The sequence below is a fragment of the Tamandua tetradactyla genome, chromosome 11 (genome assembly GCF_023851605.1).
Source record: "Tamandua tetradactyla isolate mTamTet1 chromosome 11, mTamTet1.pri, whole genome shotgun sequence".
In the NCBI taxonomy this organism is placed as follows: domain Eukaryota; kingdom Metazoa; phylum Chordata; class Mammalia; order Pilosa; family Myrmecophagidae; genus Tamandua; species Tamandua tetradactyla.
This window is the reverse complement of record NC_135337.1, coordinates 47,548,919-47,567,129: the sequence shown is the minus strand read 5'-3', so window position 1 is coordinate 47,567,129 and position 18,211 is coordinate 47,548,919. Positions and strand designations below refer to the sequence as shown.

Sequence of the window (18,211 nt, the reverse complement as noted above, 5' to 3'; positions counted from 1 at the left end):
TCCTAAATATCTTTCAGTTTCTTCAGATTTTCTCTGTACCACCATCTGGTCTAAGCAATTACTGTCTTTCCCTTGGACTACCTCAGTAATTGTTGTATCCCCCTCTGCATTCCAGTCACCACATTGCTGCCAGAATGATCTTTACAAAACTACAATCTAATCTCCCTCTTCTCCCCCATCTCCCCTGGCTACAAAATACTATAAGGTTAAAAACCAAAATCCTTACCATGGGCCATAAAACTCTGCAGGGTCTGGCCCTTCCTTCTTTTTCTCTAGCCGCTCTCCCTTGTGCTTTCTGTACCACAGAGAACTACTGCACACTCAATATTTCTTTCAATTCAACATCGCTGTGTTCCTTCTTACAAATTTTTACTTGTATTTCCTCTACCTGGGATGCCTCACTCCCTCACAGAACCCCTCTCTGACACTCAGTTTATATCAGAATCACCATCATAAGCTCTCATAGCAGCATGCATCCTGTTCACAGTCTGTAATTGCATAGTTGTGAGATTATTTTGTTACCACCTGTTTTCCCCACTATATGCTAAGTACCTATATTCCTTTTGTGGAAGTCTGAGCTCTTGGTACAACCATGTAGTACAACACAATATGTATGACTGAATAAAAGAGCAAGAGGTGGGACAGGCAGATATATGGATAACTGAATGACAAAGCAAATAGAAGCATGAACAAAAGACTTCTAGAACAGAGAGGAGAGACAGATTAGTTTCACCTGATAGGATCTAAGAAAGGAGCAGGTACCATGTGAATTGTAGTTTCTGGTGGTGAGTTTTGATATTTTCCCCTCCTTCCCCTCTTTTTTTGTCAATGATATAATCCACTAATTCAATTCAAAAAAAAAAAAAAAATTAAAGCAACTCTGTTGTTATAAAGTATGAAGCCCTGGCTGAGACTTTATTTTAGTTCCATGCAGTAACAATTCCTGTTTTAACCCTTATAATGCAGGTGAAAAATCTAAATTTTTATGATGTTGTTCTGGATTTTATATTAATGGATTCCTTTGAAGATTTAGAAAACCCACCCACCTCCATTCAGAATGTAGTAAATAATCGCTGGCTAAACTCCTCCTTCAAAGAAACTGTGAGTGGTAGTTTACCTTTCTCAACCATTTGAATTTTTTTTTCATCCTTTGAATGTTTAATGTCAGCCAATGGAGAAACAAAATTGAGCATACGAACTTGTGCTTTGTAGCCAATGCTAGGCCCCCGTCTGCCACTGTGCTTCTGTAGAGAACACAGCCAGGACAGAGTGGATGGGAGCACATTTCCACCAGTGATCCTGGGTTGAGATTTGAATTTCAACCATTTAAATTTGATGAAAATGGTCAGAGCTGGGAAGATTGATAAAATTTACATAAACATCTGCCTATAGAATGACTAGTGTGGAAGCTGAGCTTGTCTTTTGATATTGGGGTCAGGTGTGTATGGGACAACACCCTTAGGTGAAATTCTCCCCTTCCTCCATCCCAGCCTTGACCTGGATAACCCAAAATTTCTTCAGGTTTCAAAAGAAACTCAGGCCTCAGACTAATTCAGGTCTAACAGAAAAGTGTCTGTACCTAAATTGGTTGAATGACTAAACTGATATAATAAGTTCTAGTAAAAAATGAGGATATATATTTTTAAGAAGGAAAATACAGTGGCTCCCAAATACTATTAAAAATTATGGGAACACGCCCGAGACCCAGGTTCAATTCCTGGTGCCTACCTGGAAAAAATATATATATATGGGAGAAAAAATAGGCATGTGAAAAGATAAAACAGGTTTAAACTATATTCTTTTCTCACTTTCTGCTGTTTTTCTTATCTAAATCTCTGAGAAAGGTTTTTATTGGGGTTTGAGTGTCCACCTGGTAGTAGGTGGGATGGATGCCATGTTTCACGATGAAGTTTTGAATGTCCTTTAAAAAAAAAAAGTTCCAATTGATTATTTCATGATTATTTGGAACTTCTTTCACCATTGAATTTTTTTTTCCATCTACCCAATTTATTTCACCCCATATCCTCCCTATTTGTTTATTTTTTTATCCTTACTTTTTTGCTCATCTGTCCATACCCTGGATAAAAGGAGCATCAGACACAAGGCTTTTGCACTCAGTTACATTGCAAAAATTATATCTTTATACAGTCATCTTCAAGAATCAAGGCTACTGGAATACAGCTCAACAGTTTCAGGTCTTTCCCTCCAGCTACTCCAATACACCATAAACTAAAAAGGAATATCTATATAATGCATAAGAATAACCTCCAATCCTCTTTACTCTGAAATCTCTCAGCCACTGAAACTTTATTTGGCCTCATTTCCCTCTTCCTCTTTTTTGGTCAAGAAGGCTTTCTCAATCCCGTGATGCTCAGTCCCGGCTCATCCCCGGAGTTCTTTTCCCATGTTGCCGGGGAGATTTATACCCCTCAGAGTCATGTCCCGTGTAAGGGGGGAGGGCAGTGAGTTCATCTGCTGAGTTGGCTTAGAGAGAAAGGCCATATCTAAGCAACAAAAGAGATTCTCTTAGGGTGATTCTTAGGCCTAATTTTAAGTAGGCTTGGCCTATCCTTTGCAGGATGAAGTTCCATAGGGGCGAACCCCAAGATCAAGGGCTCAGCCTATTGATTTGTTGTCCCTACTGCTTGAAAGAGCATCAGAAATTCTCCAATGGGAAAGTTGAATATTTCTTCCTTTCTCCTCAGTCCCCCAAGGAGACTTTGAAAATATTTCTTTATTCACTGCCCGAATTACTCTGGTATGTATTGGGGCATCACACTAACCTGGACAAACCAACAAAATCTCATACCCTAGTCAAGATTCCATTTACTTATGGTGTTCAACTGAACTGACCATATAAGTTAAATTAGGTAATGCACTACCCAAAATATAAATTTTGCACCAAATAAACATCTCTCCATTTTGACCATTGAGGTTTTTTTTGTTTGTTTGTTTTGTTTTTAGCATGGGCAGGCACCAGGAATTGAACCTGGGTCTCTGGCGTGGCAGACAAGAACTCTATGACACTGAGCCACCATCGCACCACCCTTGACCGTTCAGTTTTAAAACATTTCTAATAAATTCACCTTTTTAAAATAAATTCACTTTTTAAAAAATATTTCAACTAAAGAAAGTTTTAATCATAAAAGGTACATGTTCTTCATTTCTGTAATTGATTTGTCAAAATGATTTTGATCAAGGTTTGATCATGCCAGAGTAGGGTCAGATTTCTTTTTCGATCCTGTTGTTATGGTCGTTTTATTTGAGTAAAACTGTTTCGCTCTGCCCAAAACTATTTCTAGCAGTACTATTCTTGAAGAAAAAATACTACTTTATTTTCATTAATACACATAAAACATTGATTTGTATCTGTGCATCTATGTACAGATAGTTTCACTTTTTTCCCTTAGGAACAGAATTTAAGGACTCTGTGATTTGAATTGTAATTACCAAGTTCCTTGGCACCAGGGTTCAAATGTTTTCCTTTAGTGGCTTTGTATTTAATTTTAAATGAAAAATAAAACATGTTTTCATTAATATTTACAAACAACAGAAGGAGTCTGTACTAGTTCATATTATTAGTTAATGTTTTGAAGTTTTTAGACCTTTAAACTAAGTTTCCAATAAAAATCACTCTTTTCTAAAAGGAAAAAAGTTTATATAGTTCTAAATTTAAATCTTTTTTTCTTCTGTGTATGTTTAGGCCGTTGCTTCAAGTTGTTGGTCAGTGCTGAAACAGAAAAGGCAACAAATGAAGGTAAAATTCAGTGTGCCCTGGGCTGCATCATTAAGTAATCTGAGAATCCTGTCAAAGAAACCTCCCTGTCACTTCATATGTGATAAGGAAGACTGTCCTAAGCTAGATGCATGATTTATTTTGGTCTGGGGTTAACCTCCTTTTTTGTCTGGCTTCTCCCTCTTCCTAACCATTTGATACGGAACAGTAGAGCAAGTATTAAGCCACATATGGGATTTCTACAAAGTGGGAGAGGGTTTAGGATTGGAAACGGCTAATGGATTTTCTGTTTTTTGTTTTTTCATGTAAGATTTATTTACTTATGTACTCATTCATTGATTCATTATTCACGTAGATTTTTAAACATGAATTAATATACTGGATTCCACGTCATAGAATCCAACCGAGAAAAAATGGTTTGATTTTGATAGTTGCTTTAATCAGTTCAGAGCCCCTACCTACCAAAAAATCCCTCCAAATTCATTCCTGCCCCACATGCTCCACCCTTCCAGCCTATCTCCCCCACTTACATACTGCTGCTACCATCTCACTCCTCTTGGTAAAGGCCTGGACTCTGGAGTGTACTGCCTGGTATAAAATCCCTTCTCTGGCACTTACTAGACAGGTGACCTTGGGCCATTGCTTACCCTCTCTAGGCCTCAGTTTCTTCATCTGTTAAAAGATGATATTAGTAGTATCTACCTCATATATGTTTTGAGAATTAAATGATTTAATGCATGCAAGTACTTAGAACAGTGGCTAGCTGACATAATGTACCATGTAAGTATTGGTTATTATAGTTATTCTTTGCCCAAGGACCTATTTGCCCTATTAATTCCCTGTTGCTTATTCATATCTATATTTTTCAATCTGATGCATAACTGAGACAGTTTTGCCAAGTACCATGTTTTCAAAGCATAGTCCTCCTAGCATCCTCATCAGACGCTTGTTAAAAACAATTCTAGAGATCCTATATTTTAAACAGCCCCCCAAATGATATCGTATGATCTGATGTTTGAGAACCACTGGTACAGGAGCTAGGGAACATATTTTGGAGACTTGGAAACTTAGGTTTGATTTCACACTAGCTAGCATAATTGTGGACAAGTTACTGAATGTTGCAAAATAGAGTTAATACCTATTTCATAATGATATCTGTAATATCAAACTCAAGCTTTAATTAAACATCAAATTAAGAATGTAAAAAAGAGCATAGTAAGTGGTAGTTGCTATAATAACTATGATAATAGTAAGCACATTCTCATCGTTATATCTAACTTTATTTTCTACTTTTTAAATTAAATCTTCTACTTCAGGCTTTTTTTAGTATCTACATACACCGTAAATGTCTTGCCTCTTGGGAGTTGTTTCCCATGTTTGGAATGCCAAACTCCATCCCCTTACCAACATAAATCTTACCCACCATTGAACTCAGCTCACATTTTCACTGGTGAATTGAAAATTCTTTGTCTCTTCTTTGTCAGCCCATGTAACTACTTAGTTCTCTGAACCCATAATACACTAAGCGTTTATTGTGTAGGATTTGGAATTTTAACCTCTACAGAACATCTCTTAGACTAGAATAACCTCAGTGCATCCTTGATAATTTTTTGACCTTCACTAACTAGCTATTTGAGATGTAGAGGGAGGGAGTTCTTTAACCCTCTATGTATAAAATGATGTTAATACAGCATACTTTTGCAGGAATGTTTTATTAATTTAAATGAGGACCTAGCACATTGTCTGGAATTTAATGGATACTCATTAAATGGTAACTGCTGCTACAATATGTTTTGTTTTGTTTTGTTTTAAGATATATTTTGTCTGCCTGTAAAATGTATAAATCAACTTGCCAAACTGCTGTATTACTATGATGCAAAAATAAAACTTTAATCAACAAATACAATAATGAACAAATTAGAGGTAGTGTAGGGAAATCAATGAAGCAGGGTCATGATAGCTTACTCGTTCCGTGTGAACAATTCAGTGAGGCCTCCCAAATCCCATGAGTACTCCAGCACACATCTTTATAGTTTTCTTCCTATTCTTGAGGCTAAATCATAAAGATATCCAAACTATTTTATTTCTAGTTCTGTATAGTCAGACAACTCATCTTTGATATTGCCCAGAACAGCCAAGGCAATCGGGACTGTTACTGAGTTTTTGAAACCTCTGATTAGACTCAAAACACCTACAAGCATCCCCCAGTTACCCAAGGAAAACCTGGATAAAGTCAGATGCACAGCTCTCAAGTCAATTCTGGAAGGAAGCATGTAATGTAGCCTGTGCCCACATTGAGATTGTATCATCTCTCCATCTTCACCTTTATCTTCACACATCTTCAGGCTGGGCATTCATGGAGTAATTTGGGAACATCCATGTTGTGTGGGGTATTGAAATATTTAAGTTTGCTATATTGCCTTGTGGCTTTTCCCAGCACTTCCCAAGGTGGCCTCCAAATCACTGGTGGGAAAATTTTGCTGGAATTGGATCTGGGACTGTAGGAATTCCTCTCCACTGTTCTAGAACTGGTTGTTCCAGGTTTGGTTATTATTCCAGGCTTGGGCGTACCACATCTGGCTGTTCTAGGAATGGTTGCTCCAAAACTGGGCTGTTCCAGGAATGACTGCTCCAGGTCGGGTTGTTCCAGGTCTGGTTGCTCCACATTGGAAAGTTACCAGAAGTGTTCACCATGCACCCCAGGGAATTGAAAGAGTTGAGTCCCAGGTACTCTGTAGGTGCTGAGCCCTTCCGGGCCAAACTGTTCCCATTCTTTGACCAGTTAGTGTTTTTCTGCCACCTTTTACATTTCATTCTCTGGTTCTGGAACCAGGTCTTAACCTGTTTGTAGCTGAGGTGCAGGATGTTGGAAAGTTCTTGCATCTGCTGGAGGCTGAGTTATTTCTGTCTTTGAAATCTATCATTGAGTTTACACAGCTGGGCCTGAGAATACAGTTCTGATCTTCTGTTTCTTGACCTGGCCCTCATCTTCCTTCTGCCCTGGACTCTTCACCTCAGAAGCAGGTAGTTTGACTCTGGGACTGGTGGAAGAGTCAGGGCTATCCTGAATAAGCAGATCCACAGAGGAAGGAAGAGGAGAGACTGTCTCTGACTGGTGCATCTCAGCAAATGACATTTGCAAGGACGCATAATTCTCTTCAGCCTCATAAATTTCAGGCATTGATGAAGACTTGCTAGAATCGTCTGTTTTGGGGCAAGGAAGGCTCTGGGGAGAAGCTAGATCTATACTCATGTTGTTGAGCAGGAGGAGAAAAAAAATTCAAGCACTTAGACTGTGAGAGTGGCCAAGGAAGGCTTAAAAGTCTATTTGGGTAGAAGATCTATAGGGAAGAAAGTATTAAAGGCTGAGATGAAGGGAACCCCTCCACAGTACCAATAGTCAAAAAGCCCAATGCAGCAACACAATATGTTTTTTTAATTGAGGTTTGGAACATTGTCTTGAAGATTGTAAATAGAAAAAAACTCCTCCAAGAAACAGAATCTTAATGCATAATTGTCACCAGTCGATGCCAGATGACAGATCCCACAGGATAAATTATTTTAACAAGAAAAATTTATAAAGTTATTCATAAACTTAGAGAGTTCCCTAAAACATAGCTGTACGTTGTACTATATCACAAGAAGAGGGAATTACACATTAAAATCCTTAAATAATTATCAGGTTATTTAACTAAAGTTTAGGATTCTAGTAAGAATAATTTCATGCTTGATCATTTAAAAATTACTGTAGTCTTTTTCAGTTAATTTGATTACATGATCAAGCAGAACCTTGGGCTGAGACCTTGGAAGCCTTATTAATCCTAAAAATTACATTGCTAAAAAGCACCATTGCATTCTTGCTATTGCTTGATTACAGCACTAACATTGCGTTTTTATGATGTATTTTTCTGAGCTGAAAAAATGCCTTTTAAGAAATAATGCTTCTCAGCACATTCGAAATGAATGGCTAGGATCTGAAATCTACCTAAAACATTCTGTGACTCTAAAAGTTCATGTAAGTTTATTAACTGTCTTAGTAGGCTGGCTCATCATTGACTCTTGGTCTGCCCTCAAAAATAGCTGACGATATGATGGATAGTAATTTCATTTTCTCTACTAGAGAAAGCAAATAGCAATAAGCTAAAAATAACTTGATTCTCTTTTCCTTCCTAACAGATCCCGGATGGATTTTTTGCCCATTTTTATGCCATTTGTGAGCACATCAGCCCTGTCCTAGCTTGGGGTTTTTTGGGTCCAAGAAATTCTCTCTATGATTTATGTTGCTTCTTTAAGGTATATGCAGTCATTGAATCATTTCTTTATATTCTAAATCAAGAAGGATTTAAGATTCTATTCTGTCCTGTTTTAAAGAAAAGTGTTATTTAAAAGGTAAAGTTATAAAAGCCACATAAATTCATTATTTAAATACCAGTGGACGAGTATTACATAGATTTGTTAAGAAATAGACTTAACAATAGATTCACCGATGTATGGAATAGATTCACCTTATCAATTCCTTCTGCAGTGGATACATGTTCTTATCTGTTAGTGGCATGTTGCAGTCAAATCGTCTCTTAGGCAGTTTGTTCTTTGTACCTGGGCACTTTTTTTGTTTTGGCATGGACAGGCACCGGGAATTAAACCCGGGTCTCCGGCATGGCAGGTAAGAATTCTGCCACTGAGCCACCATTGCACTGCCCGGCACTTTTGAAATGTATAAAACAAACAATGTCTGTATTTAATTCACATGTAATAATTTAGAGATAAATCTGGTTCAAGATAATATGAGTGATCATATACCAAGTTGTGAATTTAATGTTGACCCCCCCCCCATGTCAGCAATTTAAATTTGCCTCAAAAATGAATTATCATTCATTGCAGAACTTTATGCCTGGCAGAGTGCCAAGAAAAGTCTCACTATTTAGTTGTCTTGAATTTAGGCTGAATTTCAAGGAGCAAATAAAAGTAAACATAATTGAGTATGAATTTGAAAGTTTGGATGTTTCACTATACCTTTCATTTAAAAAAAAATTATTATGTTTATGTGCTACTCCTGTAGAATTTATGTAAATAGTTTAGGAAATATTGACTTGTTGCCATTCAGAATACTTCCGAAATGGAAGGCGTGTATTTAGTGAATGTATTTTAGGAATTTAGTCTGTCATCATTAATGAGCACTATGACTTTGAACAATTCTGTCTTTGCTCTTTCTTTTCTTCACCTATAAAATGAGAGGGATTGACAGGTTGGTTGCCTCCAGATATAATTCCAGTAAATCTCTAAAATGTGCCTTATTAGGTGTTTCTTAGCCTTTAATTTCTAGAGGACAGAAACTGGCGTTTTTTGCTCTTTGGAATTTCTCTCTTTTCCCCATCCTGATATAACAGCCTAAGACTTAATACTTAGTATTACTCAATTTCCTTAAAATGAGTTTCAACATGAGTACCAACTTACTGAAATGAAATATCCTTCAAGATCGTCTACTGACTTAAGATTTGAGACCTGGAATTATTTTTCCCTGTCTTTTTTTATATACAGAAAATATATTTAAAAGTTATAATTTATGGTTTTGCAAAGAGCCTACTCTTAGGTCTTAGAGTAATACCAGTGTACAGAGGTAGCATTGAAAACTTCAGTTAATGAAAAAGGACAGTTAATGAAAAAGTGCCTTACATTTTTACAGTACTTTAGGGTATATAGATATTTCTCATAGATTATCATTTTTGGCCTTCACATCAGCTCTAAGTAGCAAATAGGACAGGTAGTGTTTACCTGTTATTTTAGAGAAAAGGAAAATGATACCCCAGTATGTTTAAATCACTTGCTCAAGGTCTCTTTTCAAATGAGATAAGGAACTAGTATGGGAACTTAGGACTTCTGACTCCTAATTCAATGTTCATTACAATATCAGTTACTCTTTAGATTTAATATAATGTTATTCTAATACATGCCAATTGTTTTGTCTTCCTTTTCCAGAATCAAGTTCTTTTCTTTCTCAAAGACATTTTTGACTTCGAGAAGGTGCGCTACTCAAGTATAGAGGCGTTGGCTGAAGACCTCATGCAGTTACTCATCCGCCGCACTGAACTTTTAATGGCCTATGTTGGAGCAGATGCACTGAGGCATACGAGTAGTTGTACAAGTAGTCATAGCCATGTTATATCCAGTGGGCTGTTGGAAGCCAAAGTACAATAAGTACCATAAGAACCATACAATTTGAGTGCACTATGAAATATCTTAAGGTAACTATTGATTTTGTAACATGTATTACAAAATCAATAGAGTTGGATACAAATGGTCTCAGGGAGGAGAAAAAAATGCAGAAAGGAGTGAATGACTATACCGTAGGTACACAGAAGTCTGTTATTGAATCCCTGTGTAGTGTATCTAAGTGGGTTTTTACAATCTCTAGGTAATAATTTGTGTCATGAAAAGTTGTGTTATTTCCAAAAATACTGCTTGAATTGAAGCCAGTACTTGGGACTTAATTGATTTGTCTTCTTGAAGCCGTCTGAAATGTCCAGTATCATTCTCAAAAGCTCTATTTTTATGCTTTGCACCTAGAAAATATACACTTTAGCCAAGACTTTTGTGGCCCATATATGCAAGAATACATTACAACTGGTGTCAACATGTTTAACTTTGCCTGAAAATGTGTTTTAATTGTGAAGTTACTCATTTGTGCAACAAACTGTAGGCAATAGTGGTGTTAAATGATGTACAATATTACATTATTGTATATGCATTTGCTTATGTAATTCAATCAGATAAATTATAATGGTAAATATGATTATAAAACATTTAAATGAATTAACACTGAGAAGTTTACAATTTACAACTTTGCATTATATTTACTGCACTTTTCAAAATATGTTGCTACTAGTCCTCCAAGTTACCATAGAGAGACTGAAGAACCCTTATCTTTTTACAGATTACAGCATCTTTCCCTTGAAAAAATATTAATTGAAAAGATAACATTTACTAACTAAGGCAGTTGGAAGTTTTCCTGTGAGTTTTGAGATTGTCTCCCAACATCTGAGTGTATTAATCTTGGTATAGTAAAATTATTTCTCCTTTCTCCTTCTACAAAACTGGCTGTTAATTATTCCCAAGAGAACTTGTGTTGGAAATTTGTCATACTATGTCCATATTTTTGAAATTTTCATACTTCGAATCTTAGTGGGGTTTTAAAGAAGTTTTTTTTCCTCCCTTGAATATAGAACAAAAATATTTTAATCATATGGAAATCTATTTCCTCTCTTTTATGATGACTGTATGAACAAATTGATTGTTCATATGTGTAAGGTTCTTCTTCAGAGTATATTAGATAGTTTCAAAGTTGCATTAATTTATGTCTAAATCATATACCACTTATTTGAAGTGGCTGATTTAGTATATCAGTGGGTTGTATTTGTTGACTTTGCTCGTAATGTGAGCTTTATTCATTTCAGGAGTTATCTACCTGGAAGGATCTAAAATGTATTTTTAAAAAAATACATTTTAGATTAAAGTGCCTAGATTCTGGTTAATGAATTAGAAAATCAAAGTGAAAAAAAGGTTTTAAATTGCTGTATGTATGTGCCACATTTACATAATACTAATTACAAAGTATGAAATTCCAAATTTTAATGCTGTTTGCATGTACTTCATTCCATAATGTGTAGGATATAGCATTAAATTAATTAATATGAATTGTTGCTCTAATAGTTTTTTAGTATATAGCTCCTTCACTTTCTTTACATATTTTCTTAACAATTGGCTATAAATCCTTTTTGGGGGGGTACATGGGCCGGGAATTGAACCCAGGTCTCCCACATGGCAGGTGAGCATTCCACTGAACCACCCATAATTGGCTATAATTCTTATTATTGATGAAGGAGTGTCATTAGAAGCATCAGAACTAAAAATCTGTGATGTTTTACTTTTTATTTAGCATTTTGTATTTTAGTTTGTTGTTGAGGTACCACTGGCCTTGAGTTATATATACATACACATGTACACATGTGCTAGGCAAGACAGTTATTTTACTCATTGGGGGGATAAATGTTGTAAGATGTGGTTTATAGATAAAGCTATAAGTAAACTTAATTACTTTTTTATTTGAGAAAGATACTATTTGAAATCAATTTTGAAGACTTGCACTATTTAATGATGCTGCTATTATGTAAGATAACTCTGGGGAATTTATGTCACCAGATAAGAAGAATGACTTTCCAAAATGCGTTACTTTTCCCTTTTACATTTCCCTTTAAATCAAATTTTGTCCATATTCAGGAGGTTGGTTCTTCAAACTCAGTTCTTGAGTTTGATTGTTTCTGGTCAGTTTTATAGCTACTCCTTTAGCAAGAGCTTCGTTTGTGGCCTTTGACAAAAGGGATTAGGGTGATGAAATAGCGTTTCAGGGCAATAATTATAGGAAAAACCTCTTTATTATAAGGGAAGAAATTTTCCCTCTTTAAAGGAAATATCTTCCTAAAATACCATTTCTGACAGCAGAATGGTACTTTAAAAACATATGTCCTAATTTCCACTTGCCTTAAAATTGGATTAAACAGTAAAAGAAATGCTTTAAAATAATAAATGATTACTGTAAAGGCTTTTAAGGTAAAACCCTATTTAGCACTGACTCGTGGTAGTTCTGTCAGAAAAGTGTCGTGCCACCTCGAGCCCTGCTGTTCCCATCGGGGTGTAAATTCTAAGGGTCCTGAGCAGATGGCTTTTCCCCTTCCAGTTCCTGGAAGCAAAAGATAATTTTTTGGGTGATTTATACTTGTTATTTCTCTCTTTCTTTTTTTTTTCTTCCCTATTTTGGTTTCCCTACATTTTTTGTTCAAATTAAAGGCTAGTTATATCTTCTCAGAAGTTAATAGTATGTTTATTGTGTCGAGATGGGATGTCTTTAAAGAGAAGCCAAGTTTTCCATACTGTTTTAGTCAGCTCCAAAGAACTTTTTGTTTCTCTTTTGTAAAGTAGTTTTCTTTGCATCCATTTACTATGATTCTGTTAATCTATTGAGTTAACTAACTTTAAAAATATTTACAAATATTTTCTTGCCTTAAGATGTAACATTTTCTACTTAATCAGCTAATCAACTGTTTGCATTACAAAAGGTTTCTTTAGTTTATTATTTCTTTAAGTTTAGAAAATTGAAATGCCAAAATAATGTTTAATGTACTTCTCTGGGTCCTTTCAATATCAGAAATTTTAATTATGTTCATAGTCCATTTGCTTTTATTTTAATGTGAACATGTATTAGGGAATTATTTTGAATATAAATTTCAAAGTGATTTTAAGAATTAGACTAAATTCAAAGCTTTTATTTTTTGCTTAGATTGATCAGATTTAGAAATATCTCTTTTTGTGAGACTTAAGAATTTATATAATCTGCAATAAATGGAAATAGTTCATCCTTAGTTTGTTCTTAATGATTATACTGCTATTGTTTTGTTTAGTTTGAGGAAAACCATGTATTCGCTTTACGTGGCCAATATCAGTAAATGTTTGTATTTTCTAAATGTAAGGGACTGCTCTTATTAAGTTTTGTAAAAGTGAAAACAGTACAGTAGCAGAAAATAGCACTGACTCTTTAGCCAAAATAAGCACTGTAATTCACATGGATGTATTTCTAATACTGCCAAATAAAAAAGTGAATGGTACATCTTGCTGATATATTGAATGTTTTAAACAATTTCTCATCAGACCTTACTCTTTAGGAGCTTTCACTCTCAGCCCAGACCACACACACGGGCCTAGAGAACATAGACAATTGCAGAACCACTAAATCCGAATCTACCTGTTCTCTGTAAGTACTAATCTGGGAAGCCAGAAAAAAGACAAGTTTTGTGATGAATAAAGTCAGGAATACTTATATTTTAACTAAAAATTTAACATGTTTTGATGAAAAATGCCATCAAACCTAACGTGAATTCTTATGTTGAGTACATGCTTCTCTCCCCTTTCAGACACACTCTGAACCTTCTTTCCCTGCCAGGTCTTGGTAAGGATTCGGATACATTTAGTCAGGGAAAGGGATAATGCCTGGACACCACTGTCATCACCAGATGGCTGAAAGGGTTCTTGTGGATATAAATACAGTATTCTTAATTTGGGACTTTTAATAAATAGGATTCTTTTTAAATAATTAAATATGTGTAATCTAGATAAATGCGCATAGTTATATATTTTAAAACTACTAAGTTAAACACATAAACTTAAATACATTACTTATAAACAAACCATACAAACATGAGTTGAATGATTATTTCCTAGCTAGGATCTCGGGTTGGAGGTAGAATGGGAAACTAGGTCAGCATCTCAAGCTCATCTCTTGTTTTCTTGGATATTAACTACCATACCCTTTGTTATCTCATGCCATTTTCTCTGATCGTACTAACAGAACTTGGTGTTTTGCACTTTACACATCTCTTTGAATTCTTTTGCATGTTTTTTTTTACTTCTCTACAAGTATCTCAGTGTCCTGTTGTTCCACTACTTGCAAGGCTTTGATGGAAATCTTTATAAACTTATTTTGTTTCTCAACTGTCTTCCTTACTGTCCTTATGCCGCTTTGACTTCTATTTTTCTCTTTTCTGCAATGTTTCTTCCTGTCTGCTGCCCTCTGTAATACTTTACCTTGCGACTTCTTCCCCCTTCATCTCTTTCTCTCCTCATGCTCCTCACATCTTTGATCAGCTGAACAAGCTCTTTTGTCTGCTGAGCTTCTTTCTTTGGCTTTTTCTACATCTGAACAGTTGGAACCCTTCAGTAACTTCCATCGTTTGGGCAGGAAAGGAATGAATTCCAGTAGAGGGGGGAATAAAAAGCATACCTTTCTATGACACTTTTTATTCTTTACTTAAAAGCTACAACAAAGAACTGGTACATCAAATATCACCTCAGTAGCTTGCTTTTAACTGTCTGTTATGTGTGTCATGGATGCCTTTCACAAAGTACATTTATATATAGGAAATTACAGAACTTCTATAATTTGCTGTGTTGGAAATAAATACCAGAGAAGTTGAATCTAGAAAAGCACTGTAACACATGAAAGCACTCGAATATACATCTCCAGAACTTGGCTAATTCTTTTACGTAATAATACTGTGAGTGAGAATGCATCCCAGGGCCTTTAAAAAGGACCAAGTGTATAATGTGGTAGAAGATGGATAATTTTAAAAAGTAGGTTTGTAGCAGGTGTATTTGTTATCTATTGCTGTGTAACAAATTACCCCCAAATTTGGCAACTTAAAACAATAAACATTATCTCACACAGTTTTTGAAGTATAGGAATCCAGGAATGGTTTAGTTGGGTGGTTCTAGGGTAGGGTCTGTTCCGAGGTTGCCGTCATCTGAAGGCTTGACAAGCTTTGCTTCCAAGATCAAGTCATGTGGCTGTTGTCAGGAGTCCTCAGTCCCTTGCTGCCTATTGGCAGGCCTTAGTTCCTTGCCACTGAGCCTCTCATTAGGGCTGCCTGAGCATCTGTCGACATGGCAGCTAGTGTTCCCCAGAGTGAGTAATCCAAAAGAGACCAAGGCAAAAGCTTTTGTGTTAAAAGGTTATATAAAAGTCTTCTGTAACCTAGCCTTGGAAGTGATATACCGTCACTTCTTAAATATCTTATTGGTCACATAGACCAACCCTGACACATCATGGGAGGAGACCTCACAAGGGCATAAATACCAGGAGGTGGGATCTTTGGGGGTCATCTTGGTTGCTGCCTTCCACAGTAGGGATCATGATAAATTATGTATAGACAACTCAGACATTTAACTCTCAGATGAATAAGTGTACATTCTTTGGCTAATCTTTTGATGTAGGGTCAAAGCCTTTACTTGGAATATGAATCTACTCAGTATTCTGAGATATTATTGTTGCATAAAGTACACCCCTAAACCATCATCTGATATTTCCAGTTTCTCTTGCTTTTTTTTTTTTTTTTTTGTATGCTGTATGGCAGGGTCACATTTCATTATTTTTCCATGTGAGTATCTTATTATTGCAGGACCATTTGTTGAATTTTTGTTTTTTTTTTCTTGTTTTTTTGGGGGAGTGGGGTGGGGGTAGGAAATGCCTGGACCAGGAATCGAACCTGGGTCTCCCACATGGTGTTTCCCTTACTTTTTTTTTTTTGGCATGGACAGGCACCAGTAATCAAACCCGGGTCTCTGGCATGGCAGGCGAGAATTCTGCCACTGGGCCACCCTTGCACCACCCACAGTTTCCCTTACTTTTATGTGGTTTTTTGGCCTTTTTTTTGCATGGGCAGGCACTGGGAAATGAACCCATTCCTTACTTTTAAAAGGAAAAAAACATTTAGACACATTATGAAAGTAATGAGTAGAGAATCACCCTGGATTTTTAAAAAAAAAGTATTTATTTATTAATTTAAAAAAATTAAGAACAAACAAAAACATTAACATATCATTACACCCTGGATTTTTATAATTTTGTACCCAGTCTTTTCCCTTGTCTTCCCCACACCTCAACTGATGGCCGCTTTTTTAAGTTAAATTTGTTTTGTTTACTGTGAAATATAACACATATATAAAAAGGCAATAAATTTCCAAGTACATTTTAACAAGTAGTTATAGAACAGATTTTAAAGTTTGGTATGGGTTACAATTTCACAACTTTTTTTCCTAGCTGCTCCAAGACACTGGAGACCAAAAGAAATATCAGTGTAATGATTCAGCAGCCACACTTATTTGTTAAATCCTATATCTTTGTTATACTCCTCCCTCTCTTTTTCTTTTTTTCTTGCACCAATTAGATTTCAGAATTTGGTGTGGGTTATAATTCCACAATTTTAGGTTTTTACTTCAAGCTGCCTAAGGTACTGGGGACTAAAAGAAATATCAGTATAATGATTCAGCAGTCACACTCATTTGTTAAATCCTACCTTCTCTGTATAACTCCTCGCCACCACCTCTGATCTCTCTCCCACTCTTTAAGGGTATATGGGCTATGTCCATTCTAACTTTTTCATGTTAGAATCAGGTCGATAATTTGGGATAGGAGGGTGGGACTAGTTGAAGTTCTGGGGAGGCTGGCCCCTCTGCATTTTAGGTCTTATCTGGTCCAGGGACCCAACTGGAGGTTGTAGGTTTCTGGAAAGTTGCCCTCGTGCATGGAACCTTTGTAGAATCTTATATATTGCCCTAGGTGTTCTTTAGGATTGGTAGGTTTTGGTTGAGAGTTGGCAAGTTATGATAGGTAGCAATGTCTAACTGAAGCTTGCATAAAAGTGACCTCCAGAGTAGCCTCTTGACTCCGTTTGTACTCTCTCAGCACTGGTACCTTATTTGTTAAATTTCCTTACCCTCTTTCAGTCAGAATGGCATTGTTGATCCCACAGTGCTAGGGCCAGGCTCATCCCTGGGAGTCCTCTCCCATGCTGCCAGGGGACTTTCACCCCTGGATATCATGTCCCACCTAGTGGGGAGGGCAATGATTTCACTTGCAGAGTTGGGCTTAGAGAGAGAGGCCACATTTGAGCAACAAAAGAGGTCCTCAGGACCTGACCCTTTGGCATATCTATAGGGTAGCTAAGCTTCTCCGCTACCTACATAAGCTTTCATAAGTAAAACCTCAAATGAGGGCTTGGCTTATTGATTTAAGTGTCCCTAATGCTTGACAGACACAGTATCTGGGGTTTCCCTGGAAGTGAAGTTTAGTAATTCCATATTTTTTCTATGTTGGCCACTTTCATAAGCTTTTTTGCCTTATCAAAAGGAAAAGAAAACTATAGCTTTCTTTTGCTCTTATATTTCTTATTTTTGTACTCTGTAATTTCAATGACATAAGTTTGTGAACAAACTGTTTCATGGTTGGTATACAAGGAGTGTTTATACACACTAGCATATCTTGGATTTCTAATAATTTTCTGATGGCCAAAAAGAGCTCCTAATGGCCCCTGCCTAAATCTCCTCTTCCCATAGTCTTCCCCTTGGGGCTCACTCCATTCGTCCAGTTTCTTAGACAAAAATCCTCTTTTCCTCATAAAACTTGAATAAATACAGATTGTGAAAGGTAGTCAGATCCTTGCAATTTTTTTTAGGTCCATTTTAAAGTAAAATTGGTAGGATTTTGGTAACAGATTGAATGTGAGGTATGAGGAAAAGAAAACTTCCCTCTGGATGTATGTTTTAGGTTTTAATATGGCCTTATCTGATAGGCTTAATTGACAGAGTGGTAGTTCCAAATTGAAAAAGACTGTTGGTGACTAATATTCTTAGATACCTTTATGAAAGTTAGGGAAGCCAAAAATTATCTGAAGGCAAATAATTATCATTCTTTTTTCAAAACGAAAAAACCAAACACTTTATCAGCCACTCTCTTAGGAGTTAAAGACGGGAGCCAAGAAAAGGAAAGTCACAGACAGATGAAGTCGTCTTGGATGGGTGCCCCACACCCTCACGTTCTCTCTAATAAAAGAAAAGTTGGCCAAAGGTCAGTACTTTGCGGGAAGATAAGTG

The 18,211-nt window shown here is 36.2% G+C and overlaps 1 protein-coding gene and 1 pseudogene across 5 annotated transcripts in view; one reads left to right on the top strand and one right to left on the bottom strand.

Moving 5' to 3' along the window:
• Positions 1-18,211, top strand: part of NEXN (nexilin F-actin binding protein) — a 211,841-nt gene that overhangs the window by 147,157 nt on the left and 46,473 nt on the right. For all 5 annotated transcript variants that reach the window (XR_013159386.1, XR_013159388.1, XR_013159391.1 and 2 more), the window contains 4 exons: positions 967-1,101; positions 3,704-3,757; positions 7,913-8,029; positions 9,713-13,538. The gene's annotated coding sequence lies outside the window, so the exon portion shown is untranslated. The remainder of the gene's footprint in view (positions 1-966; positions 1,102-3,703; positions 3,758-7,912; positions 8,030-9,712; positions 13,539-18,211) is intronic.
• On the bottom strand, positions 6,068-6,989 carry LOC143650129 (homeobox protein NANOG-like; annotated as a pseudogene).